Below are 25,590 nucleotides of genomic sequence, written 5' to 3' on the forward strand. Positions count from 1 at the left end.
GGATTCAATGTGAACGTGAAGGACAAGGGCGCTTCATTAGAACTTTTGATCACACTAAAAAGGTGTATTCCAGAAAAGACACATAAAAATCAGTCTCAGAACTTTTTGATCACACTTGTTGTTAGTCAATTGTACCTTTGTACCTTTCAAGAAAAAAGAGAAAACACATAAAGATCAGAATGTGAAAATACTATTTATATTCGTTCAAAATATTGATTTTCACTTCATGAATATATGTAGATACGCATATCAATGATGATGATGATGATGATGACGCTTATTTTGATAACCGTAATAAAATCCTAACATTCATTTTTACCTAGGAACCCCAAGAGACCACGGAAAAATTGGCTTGATCTGTTGAGGCATTCCCAAATTTTGTGTAATTTGACCTGATGATGATGATGATAACCATAAATACGACTATGACAAGTTATAGTAGCTAATTAGAAGCAACAAAGATCATAATGCCGAAAATTTCATTGTGGTTGCTCGAGAGGTTCAAAAGTTATTAAAACGTGACAAATTCCATAGTTCTCAATAAAAAAACTACACTTTTTTCAACGGTTTGCATCTGAAAATTACGCACTGAAGGGGCTAAGCGACCTTCTTTACTTACCATATTGCTTTGGGACATATGACTAAACACGATAGGCTTAACTATTGTTTTTTTTATTTAACGACTAAATAATTTAAAATTATTGTACAACAATTATTAAAACTTTTGATAAATGCCTAGGTACGTTGCTTACTAACTACAGTATATGTTTTTCAATCTTGTCAGTCTACTAGTAAGGTTCTGCACAAATAAATCGTTAAATCTATTTAATAAAAAAAATGTGATCAGTTCCAAAAAATAAATTTATTACTTTATATTAATCCCAATTACCACTGCACCCCTTTTTGGTACAAATTCTGCTTCCTTCATCACAAGAACAAACATTACATTTAATTCTACAACTTCCGTCGACGCATCCTTCTCCACAACGAGGAACTAGAAGAAAAATATGATTTCAATGTTTAAATACAACCATAAATTAGTACTTCGTTTAATTGTCATGGTACAAATATGTAACATGATAATTTATATAACATTAGAATAATTAGGTACTACCATTTTGAAAATTATATATTTTTATATATAATGTGTTGCTACTGATATGTGCTCCTTTTATATATAATGTGTTGATTTTCCTTTATATACATATTTGTCAAGATAGAGGAAAAGTTTTAAACTGAACTTATTTAACCGATTGAAACCCTGGGTCGAAAACAACCCACTTACGTATTTTCTTGTTGCTAAAACTTATATATTTGCCTCCCTAGTCGATCTCGATCCAGTATCATATTAGCCAATGGAGGATCAGAAGAAAGAAATGGCACTAAATTAACCAAGAATAGGTCCAAAATATATCAAAGTGCAACACCAAACAGATAAGGGTGTGATGTGACATTGACTCACTTCCCCTTTAGAACATTTTTATGTGACATGGAATGGATCGTGATCCGTAAGGATAATAATAAAGCATGTCATATGTAGTGCCACACTCAGTTCCCTAAGAATAAAAGGATACAGAAATAGGTACCGAATTCATGTATCCAAAAGCTATCCACAAATGTTTAATTATGTTCAATTTCGGGAATTTGGCTAACAGTGGGAGGTGTTACGTTTTAATTTCGATGTTCCTCAAAAACACGCTTAGACAGTTATGGTTGTGTTAATATGGGCTTTAGCATTTATAGATAAGACAAAATTACCAGAAAGCAATATATATTATGGACTTCTGAATTTACGTCATAACTGCCCTTAACACTATTGGAAAAATGACCTACTCAGAAGAAGAATATTGCACCTCAGAGCATCGAAGTTACATTGTTTCTATCTATTTAATCTATTGCTCCTCGCATAATGTAGAGTAATTTTTAGCCACCAACATTTTTCAAAACAGCTCATTAACGTGGTGGAATATCCATGTGTTTTCCTGAAGTTAATAACTTTATGCATTCATTTACATTGTAGTTCTTATTTGAATAGAAAAATATGAACTACAAGTTGTTCAGGCTCAATATATTTTATCCTTTACTGACACTGTATAAAGATAAGGTTCAGGATATCATCATTGAACTCTTATTATATACAGTTGAGTCGAGCGTGTTACAACAATATTGACGAGCGATGTGAGTAACACGTTCAACTGACATGAGCATGATTATTCTATCACATTTTAATAAATAAAAAAGAAATAATAATATTTCATCTTAAACAATATTAGAATAGTATATCTTCCGTAATCTGGACACTCCATAACTTCTACAAGGAGAAATATGAACGTAAAATTTGTGTTAATTTTACCCAAAAGTAAGAATCATGTTTGCATGTCAGAAAGCCAGAAACTTTTTCTTGTGTGTTTTGGGAACGTTGCTACAATGGTATATCGGTCAATGCATTGTTTCATATCTGTAGTACTCGTAAAATCATCTCGTAAATTTGTCGCTGCTAATTATATGCTTTGAACAATTTTGTGATTTATAATAAGAATGTATGTAATCAGTATTATTCTACTTGATTTTTATTTAAAAATTACTGTTACTAATAACAGCACAATTACTTATCTCAAAATGCAGTGTATTTATTCATAAAATTATTTGAAAAATTCATGAGATCTCGAAACGGGCTAATCCGGTTGTCATTACTCTAAAGAACAGGAAAACGAAATTTTTTTCAGCTCGAAGTTGGTTCTGCATCAGAGTATAATACTATGCAAGGGTTTGACTGTTCTTTCAATTTCTTAAGAATTGTAGATACTTCGAATATAATCACATTCAATTTTTTCACTGTATCGGACATTCTGGATTTCTAGTGGAAGCTCATGTGCTTCGGATCCCGTGGCAGTCTTTACTTTCAGGTTTCGCCCAGGCTTTCTGCTGAAAGATGCTCCAAACCTTTTTTTTAAAAAAAATCGAACAAGTTATTTTGTACAAGTGTATCATGTGATACTTCAAGTAGAAAGCAAAACGGAAAATGTTTGATTTTCAACCAAAAAATGGGAAAGAAAGACTTGCAATCAGTTGTGGAAGTATTGATTTGCAGTTATGATCTACAAATGGTTAAGATTAATTTCTGTACAAACGAAAGTTCATGACTAGGAAGTTCAATTCTCTTTGACGACTTGCATTTTTTGAGTTTCAATTGCTCTACAGATTTCCGCTTAAGTTCAAGATTATTTTGGACGTTTCCTCCACTTTATTTTTTTTAAAAAAAAACATAACGCGTTTAATTTGAATGTTTCTAAACAGAGAATTTGCCAGAATCATATAAGTCTAAAGTGATCAAACATTCGTTTCTAATTTAGCAAGAAGAGTTATTTCATAGTATTTTGGCACATAAAATGTATCATAAAGAAATACGATTAATTTCAAACAGTAGACTTTCGGCGAATACATCCTAAGTACTGTTAACTTTCCTAAAATCTTCTAATCAAATGAAAATAGAAATATTGTTTCACGGAATAGTAATATACAGAATAATATAAAAATGTTACAATGATAATGTTCTTATAATTAAAGCTACATAAGAAAGATGTTCAATATATTAATGTCATTCTGCAACACATGCAATGATAGAAAAAGCTGTTAGTAGTTAAGAAGAAGGAATTAATTGGAAACATTCTTGAAATGCAACTTAAATTAGTTTCCCGAATTTCTCGTAACTTACTTTGCTTTTACGAATTTCGTAAAAATAGATTAGAAATTAAGATGTTAACAATTCACTTTCCGATGTGCTTATATATATATATATATATATATATATATATATATATATATATATATATACAGGATGGTAGGTAACTCCACCGACAAACTTTGGGAGGTGATTCCTTACATGAAATGAAAGAAAAAAGTTCTAATAAACAAGGAACGAAATATGTCTCCTTTCAGAGTTATGAACCTCCAAAAATTCGAAAATTCACGTTTCGAAATGCTCTGCCTTAGAAACTACATGACCGATCCCAAGCGGTTTAAGAAATTACACAGAAACTAGTATGCGATCTATCTAAATATCCATGTTATACATCCTCTGTTATCGGCGAAACGAACGTGTTTTTAGTACTTAAAGGAGTATCCGAATACCTCAATTTCCTTTTTACAGTTCGTTTCGCCGATAACGGAGGATGGTAAAACATGCCTATTTAGATAGTTTGCATGCTAGTTCCTGTGTAATTCCTTAAACCGCTTGGGATCGATCATGCAGTTTCTAAGGCACAGCGTTTCGAAAGGTAAATTTTCGAATTTTCGGCGGTTCATAACTCTGAAAGGATACATTTTTTGTTCAATGTTATCAAAACATTTTTCTTTCATTTCATATAAGGAATCACCTCCCAAACATACACAGGGATACCTACCACTGTATATATATATATATATATATATATATATATATATATATATATATATATATATATATATATATATATATATATATATATATCCCTTCAGGGATTTTATGGCACAATTTGTACCATACGCGTTTTTCATGCTACATTGCCTTATAACTCTCCTATTTGAGCTTTTTCGTGTTTTTTTTTTTGTTCTTCAATTCCAGAGGCATTGTAGAAGACATTACGTATGGGTTCACATCTTCCTGCGTCCAGACATAGAAGGTGATAGCGTCATAAGTCTAAAATATATTTTTTCATTTATTAAGCCCATGCTCAATATTTTTTGGTGCGCTTATTTTTGCACGTAGCAGATTGAAATTTCGCACAAAGATTCAGTCTAACAAGTATTATTAACCAGATGTTTTTTCAGATTTGTGAGTTAAAACAAGGGAAGAACCAGAGGGTCAAAGTGTTGAAAAGGGGGATATTTTTACCCCCAAAATCCTTTTCTTCGGGACTTTCCCGCCTTATATACATCATGCAGACACGCGAGTCATACCGTCTGAAAAGCAGTTTTATTCTAAAGAGAACGATGTGCGAAACATGACCCTAGGGTAATTAGGGATTGTCCCAGGGATTTTTTTAAAAAAATACCTCTGTATACGAGAATATGGTACATTGTCGGTATATATATATTTTTGGCGGGCTTACTTTTGTACCTAGAAGATTGAAATTTTGCATAAACATTCAGCCTACCTAGTAGTATTTATCAGATTTTTTCAGATCTCTGCGTTAAAACAGGGGGTTCTAGAGGGGCTAAAAGTTGAAAAATGGGACATTTAGACCCAAAACATCCCTTTCTTCGGGATTTTCCCGCCTTATATACATGTTGGAGATACGTGAGTCATACCGCCTGAAAGCCAGTTTTATTCTGAAGAGAATGATGTGCGAAACATGACCCTAGGGTAATTTCGAAATGTGTGAAGGATTTTTTTATCAAAATATACTTCGGTATAGAGGAATATGGGGCAATGTTGGTATATATATATATATATATATATATATATATATATATATATATATTATGGCGGGCTTATTTTTGCACTTAGGAGATTAAAATTGTGCATAAACATTCAGTCCACCGAGTAGTACTCAAAAGATTTTTTCCGGATTTATGCGTTAAAACAGGGGGTCCAGAGGGGCTAAAAGTTTAAAAAAGGGATACTTAGACCCAAAAATCCCTTTTTTCGGGAATTTCCAGCCTTAGATACATGATGGAGACATGTGAATGTTACCGCCTGAAAGGCAATTCTATTCTGAAGAGAATTATGGGTGAAACATGACCCTAGGGTAATTCGGGATGTCTCAGGAAATTTTTTCCCTGAGATCATAGTGTTTTGTGGTAATTTGGGGCATTGTGGGAATTCTTCATAAAATTTCTCCCGCCCTTACTGTTCGTGATAGGAACTTAAAATTTGCCACACATATTCAGTACACCAAGTACTATTTATCAGATTTTTTAGATGGCTATGTTCACACGGGGCCGCTCCAGGAGGGGTCCAAAGTGCGAGATAAAAATTTCCCTCCTAAAGTTTCCCTTTGACATCATTTTTTCCGCTCCTGGTATATGGTATGAGCAAACAAGTGGTACCATTTAAAAGCCAGCTCTATTCTGAAGAGCATGAGGTATGAACCATGGTTCTAGGATAAATAGTGACGGTTCTAGGATAGTTGACTGAAAGTCTAAAAAGCAGCCCAAAAAGCTGGAATCTGCACAGGAATATATATACAAAGTGGGCCATTTTAATCAATCCACGGAAATATCTGAAAAATGATAAAACATAGAAGAAATTTTTGAAGTACACGTTATATGTTGCTAAGGGGGAAAACCAATTCCGCCAAAAGTACCCCTCTCCGCCCCCCGTAAATGGAGGTAACTTTGAAATGTCAAATGGGAACATGGGTTGAGTAATACCTAGTTCGGAAGGTCTTGAAAAACTAAGTAACGCTGTACCAAAAGATGTTTCAAATTGTGCACCTGTTTCAAAATGGCCGCCATGATATGGTTCGGAAACTCCAGTATCCGTAGTATGAAAACCATGGAAGGTAAATGAATAGAACAAAATTGAAATACGTAAATATCATAGAGCATATCGAATGGTGTGGTCCCTGTGATCCCAGTGGCCTCCCTGAAGGTGTCACCCTACACGAAAAGGCTATTTTATACTTGAAAGAAATAATGTTATGTACAGATAGGGAGAACCGTAATATCATACTATTAACAAAAGAACGTAACGTGTTGCAATATGTGGTAACACTTTCCGAGTTTTATATTCCTATGTATGCTTATCCTAATTTTGACATACAGGAGGAAAATTATCAGACCAAAAATTAAAAGGATGCATTATGCGTAAACAAATGATACTTACGATCACGAACATCAGCAAGTGAGAAACCTACTAAACATAGGACCAGCGCAAACCAAAAGAGCTTCATATCGTGTTAAGTCTACCTGCAGGCAAACGCAATATCTGTTTGGAGAAAATTTAAAAAAAAAACAATAAGGGTATCTAAATTTGATAATTATTACAGTAATATGTCCGGTCATTCTAATTACCATACTTTCGCTTACCATACTCTAATTGCCATTATAATTACCGTAACTCGTTTCCCTTGCAAATCTTTAACACTGATCAATTAAGCATCGTAAAGTATAATATACTTTATGCCACATCTCTTGTTGTTTTCTTTGTTTCCTGGCCACTAATTATCGGCAATTTGTGGTAACTCAGATATCGAACGTTCTTACACAAATCTAGTCACTGCATCTAAGAGTATTGAAAAATCCACGCTATATTATAATCTTATACATCTATTTTCCTTAGATTTATTCTTAGACCAAAAGTCGTTTGTTAAAATAGTATGCCAACAACCACATTCTTCTGTTACTGTTCATCAACTGGCTGAATATCATGCCAGTATTTTGTCTTTGATGCAAAGTAATTGTAAACAAATAGTTACATCGGCCGGTAATCAGAATTTTTCCTTAACAAGAAGTGATTGTGATACACTTAGAATTGGTAAGCAGTGATAGAGAGAAAATAAATAACGATCAATGAGGAAGGGCTTCATACTGCAGGACATACAGCGTCTGAACAATCCTTTGGAAAGGCATTTTCACATACATTGTAACTAAATAAAAGATTAACATTGATATTACGGAATACTTGTAATCAATTTACTGAGTTTAACACTGCAATGATTGGCAGTAATAGTCGAAGGAATAGAACATCATGGGCCATTCCAACAATCAAAAATAACATTTTTGCCGGTTAATGTTACTTACTGCTCTCTGAAATGTTAATTAACCCTACATTCCATAAATTAACGTACTTAAGAGAAAAAATTAGAAGGTGGCTCCGAATATCTACAGTTATGGTCTAAAATAATTAGCACTGGAAAATTGTTCTACCTGATGTGTGTTACCGAGGAGGGGGTTATGAATTCCGAGTGACATCATGCAATAATAGTAACTACGCAATAAGTCATTAAAAAATAAGGCGCGATTCTTCTTCTATTAGTTTAATATAGTTAGGTAAATATAAATATATATTAAATGACAGTTTACCTTCTTCAAATTCATAGAAATTAACCAAGGTGAACTACACCTGTCTTCCAATGGCAAACAGAGCCTTACACGCTAGGAAGAACAACACGTCATATTACATCAACGCAGTGATAGTTTGACATCCGGTGACGGAAAATTAATCACAATAGTTACCTGAGAGGAACAATATGGAATATTGACAATATCTGATTTATAGCAGATAATAAGAAACAAAAACCACATTTTATTACCTGGAAGTAACAATATGCAATGTACGGTTAAAGACAATCTGATAATGCTGTCTTGCATTGCAATTTATCATTTCGCTGTAATTTTCGACTGTGGTAGCAAACTGATGAAGAAAATGTCGGGTTTCCGTACGCTCAGGTAGTTCAACATATTTATACGGTGACGTTTCTTTGCTGATACAAACCCATGTATCTCAATTAATGCGAACTTTCTGAGCTTTCTAATATCAGGATATACTGATATTCGGTGATCGTCTAACTTATTTTCTAGTGGAATATCAGGGAAGAAACTGTGTGCCTTGCATTATTCAGTGTTAATATCTCGAATGCAGTGTCCCGATTTTTTTTGTTATATAAGTAGAAGAACACAGTTTAAAAGAATTGACCAATACAATTCACGATGTTCCTGACTTATTTTTACGGGGTTATGTTCAACAACATACTACTCTGCGACTGATTAATCCACCAGAATTATTCCGGAATTCGTACGGAAGTCCAGTTTGTACGACATGCCCATCCATTGGTTGGGTTACTGAGCGTGCTTACACGTTAGCTTAAAATCGAATATTTTATTCGCGTATAGCTTCTACCTAAAAGTTATAGTATAATTGTAAAATATATTTCATTTCAAATAGAAAATGAAATATTTTATCAAAATGCAATAATGATGTGCAACAATGTTGAATGTTGTGTCGATGTTATTCTACGTTATATGTGCATAATAAACAAAGTTTAAAATAATTCAGTAAGTACCATTCATGTTGCTGAAGACTCATTTTTACGGGATTATCTTCAAACGCATGCAGCCTTTCGGCTGATTAACCCACATTTCTGTGTCCGGAATACGTACACAGTTTGTACGCTTTGTCCATGTGTTGGTTGTGTTACAGAGCATTTATCGTTCTAAGCGATTGCAGCTCAGGTTGCACAATAAGTTGTTAACATATTCATGTATTGTCTCAATGAGAGAAAATTTAAAAAGAAATTAACGATTTTTTAACATTTTAAGCTATCAATAGCTGTTATTGAAACATATGCTCACAATTCCATACACTGATTAAGTATCTTGAAGACTATATATTGCTTACCTGTATAAATGTAGGAGAATGTATGTTACTAAATAACGTCTGCGACTCAACTGTGTTGCGTTATTTATAGAAAAATCAATTTATGCCCTTTGCAATAGTGTTTGATGTAACCAATTCAACATCATCAAGAGGGTTTAAGAACATCATAACTAGGAAAATCACCTTATCAAAATTTCAATTATCAATCAGTACAATTATACTTTATAGGTAGAGCTTGTTACAATGGTTAATTAATTTTAATTAGCATTTGTTCCTTAGTAGAAAAACAAATCTGGTCTATTGATATTCAGGCGTTGTGTCTTCACTAATGCTACTTTTACATCTAGTCTATATGTTTCCTATTTGTGTTTATAATTTCACATAAGACGTTTAAGTTATTACAGTCATTTGTCATTGTTAATCAAACGAACTCATTAATGGCTGGATGACATAATTGGAAACAAATAACAAAAGAATACACTACGATAATTGCGTATAGTGTTTTCTGTGTCAACAGCATAGTTATTCATAACAAATAAGCATGTTGTTCCAAGTTACAAAAACAATTTGATTTATAAAATTAATAAGTTAACGAGGTGTAATGAAACAAATGCGATTAACAACCGTTAAGAATATTAATCGTATATCTATATTTGTTTTGATGTATATTGTGACTCATTAAAAGATCATAGTAGTGAACATATTAAAAACAAACAATTCAACTTTCCAAATTCACACTTGTTTTGTCTGCAATCTATTCAAATAGGAAAGTTCCAGCACAATTTCGAGCATATTTCATTCTCATGATACACCTGACTTTAAATACGGTGGACAGATTTCCCCAGTATCAGTGGAATATGTACTTGGCGAGACATGAAATGAAATAGGAGAATGCTGCTCACTGTATTTCCTCCTGTAAGATCTGAATCCATGAATGTGTTCCTTAGTAACTACACTGCTTGACAATTGCTAAGAAACTACTGATTTGTGCCACGTAGCATGCCCGGTAGTCGACCAATTACATTCAAATGCAATGCAGAGGGTGTAGCTGAGAAATACTTTTTATCCGTATGAAATGCTGTGCAAGAAACGTCTATGTTAAGTCGAAAGTGTATGCACTGAGGTGTTTGACGTAAATAGCGCCATACATGGTGGAACTCTGTTCTGGAAATTGAGTGTAGTGTGGCAATAATTAAGTGAAAAATGGCTTAAAGACAGCGTTTGAGTGCTTACGTTTGTAGGCGTACTATTTAAGGGCTGGAAGCTGCTCAAAATGTCACAACTGTGGGGACATCAATGGAAGTGTCAAAATGTGTCATCTCGCGATTTACAAAATGTCATGAAAGGTGCAAAATGCCATGCAAAAGCATGTTGGTGGTCCTCAAAGTAGACCACAACTCAGGATGAACGACACGCAGACAGCGCACTCTGTGTCAGACAGCTGTAGACCTTGCAACCACTACTGCTTCACATGTACCTGCCAGAGGCATTTCGCGGCGCTTAAATCAAGTTGATTTGTATACACGAAAACATGTTAAATACATCTCACTTCAATCACGCTGTCACCACGAACGATAACAGTGGTGCCAAGAACATGTTAGTTGTGATTAGCAACAGTGGTCTAGAGTAATGTTCTCCAACGAACCACGTTTCACTGTGACAAGTGATTCTTACTACCTATTACTATGGGGAGAACGGGGAAGACGTTGTGTACAAAACAATGTTATAACCGTGATCGCTATGGCCAAGGAATAATGATTTGGGAAGGCATTGTGAACAATGGCAGAACTGCACTTTACATCTTTAAGCGAGATAGGGCAACATCACAGCGGTGTTGCAGAGAGTTTCTTCTGATTTATGTTTGCCGTTTTCGGGGTGCGGTAGATCCGGATTTTCTATTTATGGACGACAATACGTGCTAACATAGGACGGAAGAAGTATCGGACATTCTTGAACGTGAAGATATTAAAATTTATGCAATGGCCTGCTTACTCTCCGGACCTTAATCTTATTTGCATGCCTGGGATGTCTTTCACAGACGTGCTCCCAAACGAACACCCTGTCTCCGAACCGTCCAAAAACTTACAAACGCATTGCAAGAGGAGTGGAGCAATATTCCCCACGAACTCCTCACTAGTGTAGTGGACAGCACGAACAATAGACGTAGAACCTGTATTCCTGTTCAAGAAGGTCACACATCACTACTCAAATCAGTGCCCTTCTGGAATCAAGACCTATTTTCCGTGGCTGTTTGGACATGCTCCAAAGAGTGTATTTTTCATTTTCGTTTTCTTCTTTTTCAATCTGTAAATCTTCGATTGGAATAATTGCACACAGCAGAAATTTACTGCATATGTATTGCGTTTCGTTTCTTTTTCTGAATTATTCCTAATAATGACATTGTTCCTTAGCATTTGTCAAGCAGTGTCCATAAGCCAGTGCAGAAGATCAGTCATCTTTTATGAAAAGTGTGCTTGCTTCGTGAATACATGTAAGGTGGAATTCATGAAGAAATACACTATGGCAGATATACATGTAAGGTGAGAATTAACTCTGTAATGAAAATTGTTTATAACATGTATTCACACTTTCTTTAAAGAATTAATGGTGTTTTGACAGACTTCTGGAAATAACTTAGCAGTTCGTTTACAAGAATGTCATGACTCCCATTCTCCAGTTCATCAAGAGATTTTGGTTTTGTGCCACAAAATGCCTCTTCCGTCCACTCTGAAACGAAGAGGTAGCAGTGATTTGTATTAGAGCTCCTTGCTGGCCATTTAATGAGTCCAAACGGCAATGAGTATACATTAAGTTCAACTTAACCTTCAAGCATAATAATTACCTTTTTGCGTTCAATATGTACCGATTATGGATTTTGTCCACAAGTTTCGTGCATGCCATACTGCTCTACACTTTTACCTTTGGCCGTTTTTCTTATAATCACCCTTGAATGCTCTCCTGCTCAATGTTAACAATTTGATGATTAACGAACTTCTAAAAAAGAAAGAAGGTTTGAGCTGACCATATGATCTTGCCAAAAGAGTTTGGACCATTCTTCACATCAAGCAAGCATCAGTTTTCTATACTCTAACCGATTATCACATTCTTCCTGACGATACTTCTAGGCAATATTATGGTTGGAAAATGAAGCTGAAGATGTAGAAAAGTGAAAGAATTGTTTAGAGTCAATGAAATAAGAAGAAAGAGATATAAATACCCTCAGAATTCTCAGGACGTCTCGAGAGGCAGATTTCTTAAAACACTAAAAGAGACTATTGAAATAGATAGTTGCATGTTGTATTCTTTTTTAATTAAATGAATTATTGACATTAAATAAGTTATTGTTTTGCATTACGTTCTCCTTCATAATTGCGTTCTTCAAGTTCTTCCGAATTAACTTTCTCTAAAGATGTTTTAGTAAAATTAGCAAATCTCTATAAATAAAAATATCGTCTATAAATAAAAATATATAAAAACCTTCAAATCCCGGTCGTCTGGAACATGTCAAGTAAAACGTTTCCTTGTCAAAAACTCAAACAAAACGATGAAGAAAGAGAGACTCGAGTTAAAAGAGAAACACATCAAAAGAGCTTGAGTCAAAGGGACCTGGAACAAAAGGACCTGGTTCAAAAGAAACAAGTCGCAAAATGTTCCCACTTAAAAGAAACAGCGTCAGAGGACCTACGACAAGACGGTCCGTGTTAAAAGGGTGCTGATCAAAAGGGTGAGAGTCAAAAGACTCAACAAAAAACGTTTCAGGTAAAAATGGCCCCATAGCCTAACCGCCTGACATCGAAACAGTAGTGAAAATCACGGTCCACCAACAGATGCCATCATTTTAGTAAGTTTAAATCTTTGACCATAATAAGGAAATATATCAGTTGTTATTAGTAACGAGTGAGGAACGTGAATGGTGATGTTGATTTTGTTTCTTCTTGCTTAATCTGCAAAAAAACATTATCGCTTAAGTTAGTTCCATACTAAAATTTGCTCGCAACGTGCGAGTCCCTAGGTTTCTACTTTCCTCACATAGTCCGATCAAATTGTATCTATTGACTATTGACTTTAGTATATCTATTGTTCCGTTATTTCTGGAAATCCATTTTCACCACTGGATCAAAGTATAAAATACCTAGTAGTAAAAAAAATTTTGTGGAGTCTATCCGTTTAATATTGTTATAATAATTTACATGTGGATCGGTATGCAGTTTCAGTCAAAAGTATTGGGACAGGCTTTTAATTACTACACTTCCCAATGGACGAAAAGTAAATGTTGTAATTAGTAATATTGTGAAAACTGAACTAATTCGGAATGCAGCCATTTTGGAATCGTTTTAAATTCCGTCATCCTGCATACCAAAACTTTTATAAACGGAAAGGTATGTATGTTTCTACTTGTGAGGTGTTTCTACTATCATCTAAAATGAGCTATATTTTACCCATCGCTATCCGTTAATGAGATAGAGAGTAATAGATTTGACATGTGAATGAAACAGAAAAAGAATTGAGACAGAGTACTAACGAAAAAACGCGTAGACCAGAGACAACAAATATTGGAAGTTGGTATTGGTACAAAATTTTCCATGAATGATTGTTTGTACAACATGAAAGCCATCTTTCATTTCATATATTGCATATAACACAATATTTTTAAAAAGAAATTTGTATTTGTGGCATCTATTTAAACTAGAATCTTTCTAGAAACGACAATCTTAAAAAATTTAGGACAGTCGTTTACGAGATAGTGTATGATTCGTTCATTAGGCTAGTCGTACTTATCGCCTTTTTGATTGTTTGCAAAATATTGTGGAATGTCTCAAAAATACTCCAAAATATTTTAATAATAAGTTTGTATATTGTTGTTGATATTTACTTTAGTATTAGTAAATATGAAAATAGTATTTAAAATTAAAGAAATTGATATTTAAACTTTAGCTATCTATTGGGACTGTATGGCTGTAGTTAAATTAACCCACACGTTTCGTAAAGATATATTACGTCGTTATTGTTTATTTACTATAAGTTACCAGATACATCCTCAGAGGCCACTTTACACTGTATTAATCAACAGATGAAAACAACATTGGAAAAGGAATGGAAGGAAGATCTCCAGAGCCTTAGATCAAGGTACTAACCTAGCATTTGCCCAGTATAACTGAAGAACAACCCTGAATATCCTCAATCAGGATGGCTGGTCTCCGAACTCGAACCCGGTATTATCGAATTGCGAAGTAAGAATCCTAACAAGTGGCCTGAACTCGCTCCGTATTATTATTATTAATATTTAATTAACGCAATGTTTTAAAATTAGTGCAAATTAAACCCTACTCTTCTATTGCTGATGTTATAGTTAATAAGTCTACATGAGACATCAGTGCCCCATGAAGAAAGAATATTAGAACTGGAATTCATTAAGCGGGGGTGAAGAGATTAAAGAGGATTAGGAAACTATGTACGGTGCAAAAACTGAGTAATTATGACTTCATCACAGATACATTCACTTACATACATCAATCAATATTTCTCTGATACAGGGCACTCTTACTTTCTATAGTGGCGAGAAAATGGCCCGCTTTTGTAAACGAACACACTAAGCACGTGCCTATAGGCGCAATGTCCGTGCAAAGAAACATAAGTAAAACTAGAAACAAAGTAGGGAAATCGAGGGGAAATGATAAACCGCCCTTCAGCATAAATAAAAAAAAGCTAAAAATAACTAAACTTATAGCTACGAAAGACGCGACCCGAATTTTATTGTAAAGATTGTTTTTTCCTTAGTGAATAGTTGTACTAACTATGAACATAAATTAAAAAGGAAACAAGTAGCCAGCTCTGAGTTTCGCAAACTGGTTGGAAAGAAAATATTGGATAAAATTTAATAATAAAGAAGGCATTTATGATAATTAAAAGGAACTAAATTCTTGGCACGACAGTCCTTTGGTTCCTACCAGCGGGCTTACGTTCAAAGTGGGAATGTGTAGTCAACGCATCGACATCCGACGTCCTTAATGCAGGCTTTCTAGACAGGAGTCCGCTACATCTTACTTAAGATAACTCCCCAATTGTCCTTACGATGCTGGGTCAACATCGAAATTGTTGAGTGACTGTCCTGAAATTGAACCCATGACCACGGGCACCGAAGACACGCGCTTAACACTGTTTTTTATATATAAAAAGGTAACAGCTTTTTTTCAGATTATTTAACCTGTTGAACGCTTTGCACGGATTACACTGTAACCATTATGACACCACACAGACATAGAAGTAAAGGAGGACAGTTAAAAACACCTATGCTCAAAGCAGGATTTGAATCCAAGACATTCACAGCAAACGATCCACAGCCTAATGCCGCAGACCACTCGACCATGGCTCTTGGGTTTTCTCGGCTAATCCGTAGGACACTGATTATTTTAAAAGTTGTTCCTAAATACTGACAATCTAAGTCTTATGTATCAAATATTTCCTGCGATAATACCATACACTCTCCGTCTTCTATAGACGAAAAGCTATAGTTACCCACATTATCTAATATAGAAATAAGATCTGTTTCTCTAATAGCTGCTGATGGTGATAGTCAAGGATCACCGAAGCATGATCCCAAACCTAAACTGAGATATTGATGTCACTGGAACGCCTGAAAAGTCATTGTGTGTAAGTGAATTGTCCACTTGTCAGGATGAAGGGCGATTATGATGTAAAATAGGGGGCTGTCAGAGGTACTACTTGCGATAATTGGATTTATAATATTCTACGTTGCCATAAACCCTCTTCAAGAACAAAACTGTTAATCTTAGCTTTGAAATTGTTTTATTGCTATCATTAGGTTGCATTAGGAATTATCGGATTTATTTTAAGGCTTAACTCTTACATCTCTTCTGATTGACGAATATTTCAATGACGATTATCCCCTTAAGGTAAATTAGTGATATTTTAAATCATTTCGAACCAACTTTATATATGGTTAGTCTTGTTATATGGGAATAATTGAGACCAGAAGAAGTATCCAGGCTAAGTCCAAAAGAATCTTGATTGACATCCTGATAAACCACGTCTTTCAGCAACGTGAATTGTGGCAATCCAATACTCACATGAGGAAATCTTCGGTTCAGTGTGAAAGCGTCCATAAGAACCAGCACTCTAATCAGTGGAATGTGCTTTGCTAATATTTCCTCGATGTGAAAGTACCTAACTTTCTTGCTAAAAAATGAAAGGCATTTATTTCAAACAAGTCGCCATTACAGTTTCCGTATTTGAACACAATACTCATGAAAACTCATGTTAAAGCGCGACATGCCCCTCATATTCCCCAAAGTACATGCGGAATTAGTACAAGTGCCTTCCCCTCGCATTACCTAGGTACAAACGGCTACGATCTTGGTATTAGCACATGTTTCGGTTTCCAGATCTCAAATATTTATCTTTCAGCCTGATTCTATGTATAAATCCGAAATTTCAAATCTAGATAAGGGGCACCAAAATTCATAGTTTATTCTTGGTGCTCATATTGTGATTTACTAAATAATGATTAAATCTAATTGTAAGGTATACATTTGAAATTTTGAGCAGACTGAGCAAGATAAATATACGTAAAAACTAGTCATTACTTGTCTTAAACGTTTGTTTTCTTAACTGTTAATGAAATATTTTTAATGAATAATATTAAATATTCGAGTTTTGTATTCCGGTTTCAAATATAAATTTGTGTGTATTTCATCTTGGTCCTGCAACCGGGTGGACCTATATTCGCCATTCGAACTCTCATCCAGATCAAATCAGATTTTATTTTAGTAAGGCAAAAATTTATCTTCAGTGTAGAATAAAGGAGACAAATAGACTTGTCAATATTCGTCTTATCTTTTTTTCTCTTCTTCACTGTCAGGACTTCGTGAAATTACTTTCGGCCAATTTTAGATATTCAAGTTTATCACAATTTGGGTGGGATGTGAGTTTGGATAAGAATCGAGATCTGAGATCCGGATTTCGGATCCAGATCCGAATTTCGAACTCAAATCCGCATCCAGATCCGAAATCCGAGATCCGGACCCAGATCCGAGACCGGATCCAGATCCGAGATTCGAGATCCGAATCCATATCCGAAATCTAAGATCCGGGTCCAGATCCGAAATCCGGATTCAGAGGATCCGGACCCAATCAGATCCGGATCTTCGGATCTGGCCAGATCCGGATCCGGCCATCCCTTGTTTAGATGCGGTAACTACATGAGCCAGTGGAAAAATTATCATGTCTCGTGTGTAATATACAATTGTTTGGCGAGTTCAAGTGACAGAAATACTTGAACCATGGGAATTAACTTTCTTTTCGATATTGTTTACAATCATTACTCATGAGTTATCACAAACAGCTGGGGCTGTCCTTGACAGACTTCTGCAAATTCTTCAGCAGTCCATTTGTAAGTAGTTGACGAATTCCATACTACTATTCCATACTTCAAAATGATGAAGACGAGGAAGTTATGCCAGAACATTTTGCTGGCCATTCAACGAGTCCCGAGATCCAACAGCGTTCTGGAAAATTAGTGTCGAGGCACGCATGTCCGGATATGTTAAATGAGGCTGGATTCCACTTTGTACCGTGATAAGATAGTTCTAATTGTTCTATGAGGATACAATGAAATGAACATAATGTTCAAGTATACTAATGTTTCGTTTTGAATTACTGGTGTCCGGAACAATGTATGGATCAACAATTTTATTTGATGTCATTCTGCGCGTTATTATGACAATACGTCAAAGCTTATTTTCTTCAAGAATCACCCTTGAGCCTCTCCTGCTCTGTGTGAACAAGTGTTTGATTCATTAACTCCCAACATGAAATATGGTTTAAATTAATCACAAGATTTTACCGACGTCTGTGCCACTAGCTTGGAACAGAAATATCTTATGACCTCTTTGCTTCCACCATGGTACAATGTTCTTTAATTCTTTGTAATTGTCTCTATACTTGTACCACAAATTGGCACACGTCGTTAAGAGATGAAAAGTAAGGCTACTCACGCAATGTTATGCAATGCGCTATAGTTCACAACCTGATACGTAAAAAGATGTAAATCAAGTAATATTTAATACATTCTAGCCTTGTAAAGAATGAAGTACCTTTTTATTCTTGAAAATCTGTGAAGCATTACAAAATTGTAACAAATTTTCAACAGAAAGTTAATTACCTCTAACCCAGTATAGGTTTTGCTCTTTTATTTTAAAAATCACTTCGCAATTTTATAGGACAACATTGGAAAAACATCAATTTCATTAGATATACAGTAAGTTTATGAACATCCAATGAACTTTAATTTAATTCTTTGTGGCGTCGCCTTGAAATTTCGTTATATTTGAACCAGAAATCTAGTCTAATTATGTTTTGAATTAAGATTTTCTTCTAAAGACGTTTTAGAGAAATAAAATAATACCCCAATACAATTCATATTATACTCTTTTCTTCTTCCCTTGTTGTGTATGTTTTGACTTATAAATTCTTGGACTTCTTACTTTAGAAAAACTGCCTCTAGGGATAGGAGACGTTCTACTCGCTCCTCTAAAGAAGCATATTAATCCGAAATGTAAGTATTATTGTTCGGTGTAGTGACACTCAGTTGCGTCTTGTGACATGATATTTTTGGTAGTTCACAGCCGTTAAAAAATTTTAATTCTAGAATTCGTTCAGCATTCTAGACAGAAAAAAACTATAAGATCAGTAGAAGTAACCAAATATACATTTACATATTAACAATTACCCATTCATAAACAAATCTCCCAATACGATAATACACCATATCTATGTACGATTGATCAGGTGTAATTATACAGCTGAGAAACAATGTCTAATTTTTAAGTTCCGCCAGTTTCCATCGAAAATAAAGATGTAGAAATTAAATTAAAAAATTCGAAACTTTCGAGATTTACTTCCTTCCTCAAGATCTATCAGTAAAGAAGCTACAAGCAATGCTCTATGGATTCATGCTTTAGAACCGTCTGAGAAACTCAAGCCGTTAGACTATGGTTACATAAAGTAAGATGGTATTTTAATTACGAAGGTGACAGATGACCCAACGGAGCCATCTGATGACCCATCGTATTTAACTTCTGTATCCGCTATTTGTTGAAATAGGGAGAAGTAGGAGAAGGAATAAATGAAAACAATCCTAAGGACGTGATTTCCATGTAGTTACCCTCAGTGATTTGGAAATTAACATCAAATGTCATGATGATTGGCCGGCAGCCTACTTCTAATGTGGTCGTGTATCTGTTACTGACTAGTAGAAATAAGTTTCCTAACATTTTTGAAAGGAATGCAACACTCATTTGAATATTTTAATGGTAAGTCAATTAAGATATTTATATAATTTGACATATACCAATAGTTTCATATTTCTTCGTGTTATATGTTGTATCAGGCACGTAGCCAGAATTTTGCAAAGGCGGTCCTTGACGTGAAGTACTGTAGTCATCACATCAAGGGCTCGATTATTCCAAAGTGTTTTACTGACAACATATATTGGTTTGTTAGGACAATAAAATGAGGATATGTTAGTATTTTAATAAGAAACTATAAAGAAATCTCGTGTAAAGGAGAGATAAAGTATTCAAAAAATTTTACTATATTTACGTTCCTTCCTCTGTTCATTAAAATATAACAACTTTCCTTTCATTATAACTTCAACTATTATTTAAAATACATTAACTATAATGTCTTGTAAAATATTTTACAATATCAGCATTCCTTTCTCTGTTGAATCAAATGTTAACAGAACTTATTTTCCATATATATATATATATATATATATATATATATATATATATATATATATATATATTTGTTTTGTTTTCATTTTTCCGTCGATTACTGCCTGTTCCAAATGGCAAGTTAAAGGAGCAGTAGAAAACTGTTTCTGAAATAACGTGTTTGATAACGCAGAAACAATGACGAAAAATTATGATAAGAAAATGTCTTCGCTGTTACAGACTGACAATATGCTTTCGAAAGCTTGAAATTTCCCTGACTAGTAGCAGAAATTTTGAAAATTTCACAACTTTTCTAGAAATGTCAAATTCCCTGACTTTTCAAGGATACCCCGCTCATTCGCCCATGTATTGCAAGTTATAGAAATCTCCTCGTAAGGAAGAGTAACCAAATGCTTCCTCTATCTTTATATTTTTCACGCTGATTATTTTTTCCTTATTCTTTTTGTTTCATCCTAGATTTTTCTTTCTGGTCTCGACACCAGTCTGGAGGGAGAGGTCCGGACACCCCTCATTGGCTACGTACCTGCTTTGTATAGTTATATTTTAGTTTAAATTCCAGAAAAGATTGATAACACACATTGCATGTTGTTTGCTTAACCTCATCAAAGCACCTAACTACTATTTATAATCTAGCATTCGTATTTGGTACTTGAGGAAGTCCGAAGTACTATATATAGAATATTCAAATAAAATGTTTCTTAAGCAACCTGACCACAAATAAGAAGTAGAGATTTACAATTATCAAGAATAAATACATTAATTATGTTTACGGGGCATTGTAATGCACAAAAGAAGTCAACTGCAACAAATCCATTAATTTCATTCTGAAAAGCTTTATAGGAGAAGGAATTGTAGATACGTCATGGTATAATTTCATGATATAATGATAAAAAAAAGTCATAAGTTCAGGTGAATTACTGAGTTAGTGAGCGGAGAAACAAGCTATTGGATATGGCTTAGACACAATTACCTCTTCTAGAGAATTATAAGAAATACGGCAAGCGAATAATAAGTATGTGTATAGTGGAATCAAATAATATGGCTTCAGTATTACTATTATTCTTTGGTTTGTAACAGATAAACTGTACCAGGCACTAACTCACATTTCCCTAGTTCAATACATAGAGCGTAATAACACATATGAGAAAGGGAAAGTCGAAGCTTCGTACAACTGAAAGAGAGCCTTGTCTAATTTAGTAACGATTACGATTAGCGAAACTTCAAGCACAGTAAGAAGCATTGAAAATGATCATTAATGTCCTTCTCAGCCAAATCAAGAAATTGTAATGACTACTATTTAATATACACCTTGAAAAATTATTAGTGAAACTATGGAACTACTAATGCAAAAAGTTTTTAAAACTAAACTACTAGGATTTATTGTACACCACTGGCTGATCATATTTCAAACTGTGCTCTTATAGTGTCGAAACACAAATCTTGATATTTATAATTTAGTATTAAATTCAAACTACTACATTAACTACTTACAATTAGTTTTAAGAATCATAAAGTTCACCGTGATTATTTCCTTCTAAACTACACTTGAATATTTGCCTTTAATGAGTTGGCTTATCTTACCATTCAACATGTTTATACTCAATACTAGGTATACATTGTTATTGTCAGTTCTGGTTTTAGAAAAATAAGACATCAGGTTATCCAGAGCTTTGAACGTACCTTCAGCTTTACATTTCTTGTATTGTAAGTATTTAAACAGGATTAATAACCCTACTAAAGTCCTCACCTTAGTACTTAAATCTGATTATTAACTAATTAATAAATTTTGATCCGATATTAGCAATATCTTACCTACAATAATAATAAACTGTCAACTATGGTAGCATTTAAAAAACAAAGTTGTATCTTCCGCTGTAAAACAGAATGACTAATACTTAAGATATGAGTATTCACAGTCGAGGCTTCGGGCTTAAAAAGTGAGTAGTAAAGCCAAATTATGTAGCAATGTTGAAACCGATATTTTTTGAATATGTACCAATCACTGATCACCAAAGTACTGGAAGCCAAAAAATACCCACACGGGAGGGGAGTGTGAGAGAGAGAAAGGCGAAATATTAGCCGTTTCTAATATTCTATATATTTCCGTAACCATTGCAGATAGAGCACACATTTTGTCATCTTGATTGCCTAATTGACTGCTACAATTCAGTTATTGCATTTTTATGCAAAACATAGTGGTTTAAGTATCATTTTCATTCTTACTCTGCATTGGGTGCACGTGACATCAGCTTTTACCTACAGATTCTTTACAAGATCGAATTCGAAAAAAAATGTTCCTCTAAAAGTTCTTGGTCATTTTATGCTCTATTAAATAATGTATACCGTAGGACTAATAGTGCCTGAGTTGTAAGTGACTTTATTTTGTCGTCTGAAAAAGGTGCGCTTTTCTCAAGCACGTATATGATTTTATTGGTAGATACTAAATAACGGTCCGGGCGAGTCTTTTCCCTTTACTAATTTTATTACAAAGTTCTAATTACAAATGTCTTTGATTAGAAAGAGTAAATAGAGTATACATTCTTATTTGACCAGATGAAGGCAGACTGGTGTTTTGCACGATGGCCCTTCTCTCAAAGCAGTCTACAAGGCACCTGCAAAGTTCTGGTGAGTCTTGAAGGAAAACCCCTCAGCCCAAGGCAGCTTCGTAAGGCTTGGTTGCAGTGAAGATCCCCAGTCCAATGCGACTTCGGGTTAAGGAAAGATGTAACCCCCTAGTCCAATGCGACCTCGGAGCAGGTGTTGGATAGTTGATCAGTTGGTCGACTGATACCATGTCCCTCCGTAGTTACGCTTTTATGTGTCCTCTTCGGGTTCTTTCGTGAGGTTCGTCTCCTTTCGGCTTCCTACGGTATCTTCGGTGTTGACTTCTCATCTACTTCATTGTTTGTAATCAATAACACGTGTTGTATTGACATATGTTTCTCCTATGATGTGGGGATCCTTACAATATACAGTATCTCAAAGTGTTACATATATCATGTTTACTATTTATAATGTTATAATTGATAATCGCTGGGGAACTGACTGTTTAGAGATGTAGAACATATTACTTTAGGTTTCTTTAGTTTGTAACTCAATTTGGTTTGACTTTTTTTTCATTTCAAGTCGATTTTAATAGTTACGTCCGCATATTAGAGCAACAGATCGAGAAAACTCTAATACGCGCCAATCCTCAATAATGTAGTACGGAATTTTCTTGTTGAAAATATAACTATTCTGGTGTACTTTGTTTCAGTGATTTAGCACTCATCTATGAGGGATAGGTACTTAAGGCATATATAAGATTGCAACATCCTATCAGAACTATTAATCACGTTTTTCAGTTTCATGCCTATTTCCCATTTCAGTAGTTATTGATGCTATTGCACTTTCTATATGCCTGCTTCACTTTAAACTAAATCATACAGCCTCAAAATGTTCAACTAATATTTATTCTTCTACTAAGGTGATAATGCAATGGATGTTTGGCAGTTGGTTTCCGATAGATATTCACATTACGTATGAAAGAAGTGAAAACAAAAAGTAAATCGTAATTTGAATATATTCCCGTGTTGCTCGTCTTTGTTCTCGTATCTTCCCGTATAGGTTTCCTATGCGTTATGTAGTAGAACTTTAGAAAGTTCTGTGAAACGTGGACTTAAAAATGCTTTCATGTGTAACTACAATCGCACTTAGTTCTTCGATGAGTAGAATCCAGATTTGCATCCAAAAAAGCTGAGTAACAAGCAATATATAGCCCATTGTCATCCATGTGATTTTAACAACTCCATATTTGATATCCTGAAAGCATATTATCTTTCGTGATATGTAAATGATATTTAACAAAAAAGCACAAATCAATATTTTTAATAAGGAGCTGCACAGCTGTATATTTTTCAATCTTCGAATGTTTTTGTGGGTAAAATTAACAGATATAAAAATACATGTTTGCGAACAGAATTATTAATTTTATTATTTCAGTGTAAAGCTTGTGCAGAACTCTGCCTGTGGTTAGAACTCGGGTAAAACATCCTTAAGGAACAATTGTATAATTGATCAACCTTATTTGCTCTCCATATTGCCTTGACCTATATTAAGATCATACGCTTAATTAATATTTCAATATAACAACTATTAAAAAATATACGCTTCATTAAGATTTCAGTACAAAATATATGACATATTGTGAGTAGGAATTATAAGACCGTCAGTCAGCTAAGTGTTTGGGTAGAATTCTACACAAATATATCAATGAATTTATGTGTAATAAAACAAAATATGATCAGTTCCAAGGCATCATTTTATTACTTGATATTAGTCCTAAACACCACTGCAATTTAATAGAGTACATAACCGTAGATCGCATGTACAACGATTACATTCCTGTTTGCAAATCCCATTGAGGCATCCTTCTCCACAGCGAGGAACTAGAAGAAAAATATGTTATTTGTGCTTAAATACAGCTGTAAAGAAAGAATTTTAAAGTAAGATCTATAGTACTTTGTTCAATTGTCAGGGCAACAACAGTTGCATAACTTCTATAGCATTGGAATAATAAGGTACTTTTTTAAAAAAAAATTACACGCTCTATTGTAGAATGTGATTTTCTCTATACACATATTTATCAGGTAGAGGAAAAGCAAAAATAGCAATTTATCAATGTGAGCTTCGAGATCATTCCGCTCTCAGGACAGGCCTGATGTGACGCGGAATAAAAGCGGAAATCCGCGCTTAATTAGTATCTACAAAATTGACTACAAACCTTTAATTACGTTCATGTCTGGAGATTTTGAAAGTACTTGAAGATGTTCAAATTTATTTTGGTGTTCCACAAAACAAAATATTTCTGATCACAGTTTCCAAGTTATACTTGCACTCTACTGTTCATTTTAGTGTTTCTCAGATGGTGTGGATATTTCTACACTGCAACAACACTCCCAAAATTTTTAAGGCAATATTCTGATGTTTTATTTTTAATGCATTATGCTTTTATACTGTTTATGTTACATTAACTCATGTTACAATTTATGTTACATTATCTTATTTTTCTCTTCACTTGTTTTGACTGAACGTTGTATTATAAAATTAATATTTTCAGGATTGCGAGAAAGTACCTTTAATAAATTCCAATTTACTCTTAATCATTGAGAAAATTGTTGATGCCTAAAAATACTACGATCTTTCAATTTGTTATTAGTGTCAAAACTTCGAATATAATTGCACACACATTAGTAACTCGCCACGGATCACCCGGTTTCGACGACTGGCGGAATCTTCTGTGTGTCAGAACCCGAGTTAAGGTAGAAATCCTCGTTTAGTGCAGGCCCTGTTGTGAAAGACACTCTAAAAACTTGTTACCCCGAACAAGGCATATAGCGCACGTATATCATGTAATAATTTAACTAGAATGTAAAAGGACAAACATTTAGTTTTCAAACAAAGGAATAAAATGAAAAATATATGTAATCAGCTTCTAAAGGTATTTATTTTTATTTCTATAAAAGCATTTTAATTACAAAATCTTACAAATAT

General features: G+C 34.2%; 1 long non-coding RNA gene across 1 annotated transcript; it reads right to left on the minus strand.

The window, feature by feature from the left end:
• Positions 1–843: 843 nt before the first annotated feature.
• Positions 844–9,442, minus strand: LOC145691743 (uncharacterized). The gene is made up of 3 exons (XR_014132521.1): positions 9,323–9,442; positions 6,809–6,910; positions 844–994 (listed from the first exon to the last, which is right to left on the minus strand). It is a non-coding gene; the product is annotated as an uncharacterized LOC145691743 (long non-coding RNA).
• Positions 9,443–25,590: the final 16,148 nt, after the last annotated feature.

The sequence above is a fragment of the Thermobia domestica genome, chromosome 8 (assembly GCF_964235325.1).
Source record: "Thermobia domestica chromosome 8, izTheDome1.hap1.1, whole genome shotgun sequence".
Taxonomy (NCBI): Eukaryota; Metazoa; Arthropoda; class Insecta; order Zygentoma; family Lepismatidae; genus Thermobia; species Thermobia domestica.